Source organism: Protobothrops mucrosquamatus, unplaced genomic scaffold, assembly GCF_001527695.2.
Source record: "Protobothrops mucrosquamatus isolate PMUCROS unplaced genomic scaffold, P.Mucros_1.0 scaffold280, whole genome shotgun sequence".
In the NCBI taxonomy this organism is placed as follows: Eukaryota; Metazoa; Chordata; class Lepidosauria; order Squamata; family Viperidae; genus Protobothrops; species Protobothrops mucrosquamatus.
Genome location: NW_015386624.1, coordinates 700,539 through 706,538, shown reverse-complemented (window position 1 = coordinate 706,538; position 6,000 = coordinate 700,539).

Below are 6,000 nucleotides of genomic sequence, written 5' to 3'. Positions count from 1 at the left end.
TCTTTGATTCAACGGAATAGATTGATTGGGAAAGATGTTTGGCAAAAGGAGAGGGATAAAGTGAGAATTGAGGAACTAGGTGATGGGGCGTATCAGAGGGAATATTTAAAAATTAAACACTTGTTCGAATATGGTTGAAGAAATAGAAAGATTTTAGTTTAAGAGGGATGAATACTCCAAGTATTTTTTCTTTTTTTTCTTTTTCTCTTTTTTTAGTTTGTTTTTTGATATGGGGAAATATAAAAATATTTGGGATGGTTAATATAAAGAAAATGTTTTAGATATTTAAATGTAATTGATCTTAAGAAAATTTTAATAGATAACTAAAAATATTTTGAATATTTTAGACAGAAAAGAAGCATGATATTAATGTGATTATTATTGGTAGAAATTTCAGAAAAAAAATTATATTTAAATTGTTACCTATTGAATTAATAAGAATTGTATTAATTCAAGGTTGGCAAAAAGAATATTATTGGGAGAAGAGGAAATCAAGCAAAGCTATGGTATGGACTTTGGAATATAAAAACTGATTGTTAGTGATTATTTTGTAAATATAAGTCCAGACAACACACTGTTTACCAAATATTAAGGTGTTTATGTTAAAACATCAATAAACTATATATTTTTAAAAATATTACTTATCTCATGGTGGATTAATAATAGCTCATTGATGGATGTCATTAATGGAGCCAAAAGAAGTAGTAGTAGTAGTAATAGTAGTAGTAGTAGTAGTAGTAGTAGTAGTAGTAGTAGTAGTAGGAAGAAGAAGAAGAAGAAGAAGAAGAAGAAGAAGAAGAAGAAGAAGAAGAAGAAGAAGAAGAGGAGGAGGAGGAGGAGGAGGAGGAGGAGGAGGAAGAAGAAGAAGAAGAAGAAGAAGAAGAAGAAGAAGAAGAAGAAGAAGAAGAAGAAGAAGAAGAAGAAGAAGAAGAAGAAGAAGAAGAAGAAGGTTGGAAGGTACCTTGGAGGTCATCTAGTCCAACCCCCTGCTCAGGCAGGAAACCCTATACCATTTCGGACAAATGGCTGTCCAGTCTCTCCTTAAAGACTTCCAGTGCTGGAGCATTCACCGCTTCTAGAGGCAGGTTGTTCCACTGGTTAATTGTTCTAACTGTCAGGAAGTTTCTCCTTAGTTCTAGGTTGCTTCTCTCTTTGGTTAGTTTCCACCCGTTGCTTCTTGTCCTGCCTTCAGGCGCTTTGGAGAATAGCTTGGCACCCTCTTCTTTGTGGCAGCCCCTGAGATATTGGAACACTGAAAAATACTGTACTGTACTGTAAATTAAGCTGTGGGGTTTAAATATCAACTGATACTTGTTGCTAAATAACATGGACTTGAAGAGCAGTAATTCCAATAAAAATTCTAACATTTACAGGGGCAAGTGGGAAGCTCTTTCTTGTATTTACATACAGATCCCTATACGCCTAAAAGGAATATGTTTCTACATCATTAGTTACGGAGTATAAATGCGCGTAACTGTAATTGATTATACTTCTCAGACTGCTATATAATAGAAGTATGCCAGGCGATCGAAAAAGTCAAATTTCCACTAGTTTTCCTTTAATTTGGGCTTTATTCATTCAAGTTTGTATACAGAGAGTCCTTGACTTATGACCAGAGTCGAGTCCAACATTTCTGTTGTTATGTTACACATTTGTTAAGTGAGTTTTGCCCATTTTATGACCTGGCTTGCCCCAGTTAAGTTAGTAATGTGGTTGTTAAGTGAATCTGGCTTCCCCATTGACTTTGCTTGTGAGGTCGCAAAAGGTGATCACATGACCCCGGAACACAGCAACGGTCATAAATATGACCCCAGTTGCCAAGCGTCTGAATCTTGATCACATGACCATGGGGATGCACCTCAAAGGTTGTAACTGGGAAAAACAGTCATAGCTTTTCAGTGCCATTGTAACTTTGAACGGGCACTAAATGAACTGTTGTAAATCGAGGGCTATCTGTACATTAGAGGTATTGAACTACAATTCTCAGATAGATAACATTATTAGGGATGGTAAGAAGTGCAGCCCAAAAAACAAGGACATCAGATTGGGAGAGATTTTTTAAATCCTTCTGCAGCCCAGCTAAGGCAATCTTGAGAAGATAAGTAAAGACGGGGTTCCAACAGAAGAGAACATCTGCAATTCAGGTCTGAACTGTGAGGTTCTTGGTGCTCTCTGAGCTTGGTTGTTTTCGTACCAATGTTTCTTCATCCAACTAGGTAACTGTCAACACTGCTAACATCGGATGTTTTTCATTGACAACAGATGGAAATGCAGCAATCTTTTACCTTTTGCTTTTAGAGTTAGATGATGCTGGGAGGGGGGATGTGAACGAGAGTCCAGCTAGACATAACAACACTGGACCCAGTGTGAGAAACAAGGTTATTGTAACCAGAGCTGATAAGAAATTGGGCTGAAGAATGGGAGAGGAAGCCTGTGCTCCAAGTTAATTGGGGAATGTGATTTATGACAGTTAATTGGAGGAGGGAATTGTGCTTTGATACTATGTGCTCAGGGGAGGGGAATTCAGTTTTTGGCTTTGATTATGCAGTGCCGATGTTATGCTACTCAAAATACTCTTTACGGCAGCGGTTCTCAACCTATGGGTCGCGACCCCATTTGGGGTCAATCGACCATTTCACGGGGGTCGCCAAGCAAGGCTGTCCGCCATTTTTTTCCCCCTTTTCCGGCGGGTGCCTTACCTCCCTTGAGCTGGGTCAGCTGGTGGTCGGCTTGCTCCGTCTCTGCCGCTTGCCAGCTACGCCTCGGCCGGCGCAGGGGGCGGAACCATGCATGCATGGCGCTCCCGGGCAGGGAAAGTCCTCGACTTACGACCGGTTGGGTAGTCCTCGACTTACGACCGATTTAGTCCTCGACTTACAACCGGTTTAGTCCTCGACTTACGACCGGTTGGGGGTCACGGCATTAAAAAGGTTGAGAACCACTGCTTTACGGTAAGCAATGCCTCGGAGTTCTTTGAAGAGTTTCATCTGTCAGAACCATGACAGTAACATTATCAGTGTGAAAGAGGGTGGGGTTTGCTTCCTGTTTGTTTACTATACAGGACAAGATTACTGTCGGGATGACTAAGAAACTGCAGTGCTGAAGCCCAGGCTGGAGAATTGAAGCATGACACACCACTTCTGCACGGATCCAGAGAACGGGATATGGATTTGTCTATGATGACTTTAACCCAGCCAGCATTCAACTCTTGCAGGGCTAGTTTACGCCTATGAACTTTAAATTCCTACGTTCTCTTAAACTCTTAACTGCAGAGTTCAGACTGAGGCTGCAGGAAGCTGTTAAAAAGATGGCGCTTCAGAGCATGAACAGACTGCTTTTCTTTTCATTAATCACAACAGCCCTACCCGTACTTGGCATCTTTTAAATTTCAACCTTTAATATAGTTCTTTCCAGCATTTCAGATCCTTAAAACAACCCTAGAACGAAAGTCACGTTATCCCCATCTCACTTCCAAGCTATGAAGTGCTTTGCCCAAATGGATTCACGGTGAAAGTGACATTCGAGCATACAGCCCCCACGTTAGGCACAAACTTTTAAAGCAACCATTTCCCATTACAAATCCTTGGTCGGGGGGGGGGTGTCCTTCATTTAGAAACCCCAGGGATCTCAAGCTACCCCTTTCAGCCATGCCCCCCCCCGGCAGAATCGGTGCCTGCACAAAGGGCTGTGGCGACTGGCGCCAGCCTGTAAACAACCAGCGGCGCTCCGTGGCCTGATCGATGTCTGCTGGCTTGGCTTTTCTGTCCTCCTCAGGGACTCATCGCCAGGGAGAGCCAAAGCTGTAGCTCTGCCAGAAGTCTGAACTACGGGGAGATCCACCTCAGGGAAATCTTCACACCGCCCCCTTCATCCACATTAAACAATACATACAACACCTCCGGCGCCAGCTGGATCCGAAAGCCTCCTGCCTCCCTAATTCTATCCTTCAGTTCATTTTACGCGAGGCACTAGAGGGCGCCCTTGCGCCTCCAACAAAGGGACGCCTTATTATACTATTCGGTGCAGTAGGTATTTTTCGAAGGGATTTTTCTCATTCCGACTGTCACGGCTCGCTAAGGCGGGATCTTGATCGCAAGGAGGAATGTCCCTTGTCTGGATTGGACAAGTTGACCTTCATCCGGTGCATACCAGCAAGGGAATAAGCGGCAAACTTGCAAGAGGCTTACTTGCGCCTCCTGAACCATGCATTTAAGGGCTACGTTTTCTGGGTGTCGTTGATGAAAACGAGCGTTTTCAGCCACGCAGCTTCACGGAGACCCTTTTTTTTCCCCCGCCTAAGAAAATTGGAGGGGGGAATCAGCATAGAAAGGCCGGAGTTTTTGTAAAACCTGAATTCATTGCATTAAACCTGTTGTGTGCAAGTGGCCAGCCCTGTCTACTCTTTTGAAATGAGGTCGAAGCAATCATTTGGCCCTGGAAATATAGGGGCTGAAGTTTACAGCCTCCCCGCCCCCCGTAACCCGTCCTCATCTCTCTCAGGAATACCCCGTTGGCCACTGAAAGGTAAATGTGACGGGGGTTGCAAATAGTCTGATTAAGATAAATGAAGTTTAGTCACGTAAAAAACAGGAGCGGGTGGAAGGTTTTTACCAGAAGAGCAGTCACAAAAGAGCAGGGGTCTTCAAACTTGGCCCTTTTATGACTTGTGGACTTCAACTCCCAGAATTCCTCAGCCAGGCACGCTGGCTGAGGAATTCTGGGAGTTGAAGTCCACAAGTCATAAAAGGGCCAAGTTTGAAGACCCCTGCAAAAGAGGGACGCAGCAGATGTCGTTGAGTGCCATCTAGAGGTCAAAGTGTGGCATGTCTGCTGTAGTCCATACTGATAATTCATATTCCCCGCATGGTTGGCTCTTTGTATAATACTGTACCATCTTGAACTGCAAATACCTCTCATTCAGTGTTTTTCAACCTTGGCAACTTGAAGATGTGTGGACTTCAAATCCCAGAATTCCTCCGCTAGCCAGGAAGGCTCTTATTGTATTGCCAATCCTCCTGATTTTCGTTGCCTGGTAAAATACATGGGAAAATCCTGGTTGAATGTAGGATTAGGGTTAGGCCTCCATGAATTCAGAAAGTAAAATAAATATCACGAAGAGATTCAGAGATGGTCATTATGTTTAGGAGGCCTCTAGTATTTCAAATCCCACATATTTTCTTACCTGTGTAAATAGATGGGGAAATCCTATTTGGATACAAAACCTGTTAGAGTTAAGCCTCCGTGAATTCAGATAATAAAACAAACATCACCAATAGATTCCAAGAACCTTGCTATGCTTAGGAAGGCCCCCTTGATTTTAAATCCTCCAAATTCTGGCTGTGGAATTCTGGGAATTGAAGTCCACACATCTTAAAGATTGACAAACACTGCTCTCTGCTTTGGGCGCACAAGTATTCATTCGCTAGACTTCAATCCTAAATGAAGCCAAATGTTTTGGGTGTTGCTGGGTATCCCCTTCCCTCTCCTTCTTCAAGAGATGTGGATAGAGAAAATATTCACGCTCAACTTTTTAAATCTGACCATCCTGTAGCTTCAGGGCTTCCACCCTCAGCCCCCTTTCGCACCTGACCAGAACCTCCACAAATCCGAGGCATCGTTTGTTGCCACTTCGAGGCAGGAAATGCTTCATCATTGCAGAACATGAAACCACCGACCCTTTAAATATTTTGCCCAGGTCTCAAGAGGAAAATAAAACAAAATCCTGGTCCATCTCTGATATATAGTTCCCTTCTATTGTCATCCTACTCACTGCAGCTCTCCTCTTCCCAGAAAATGTTAAATATGGTGATCAAAAAATTCCTCATTCTTGTTATAAATAAGCCAGTTGTGTTATTAATGCTAGCAAAGTCTGACTTACAAGGATTCAGACGCCCATAAAACAGACTAAATAAAAGAACTGGAGCTAGTTGTTATTCATTTCCCCAAAAGTAGCTTAGTGGGCCCCACATTCTCTTTTAGCTTCAGATTTATTCAAAAGCA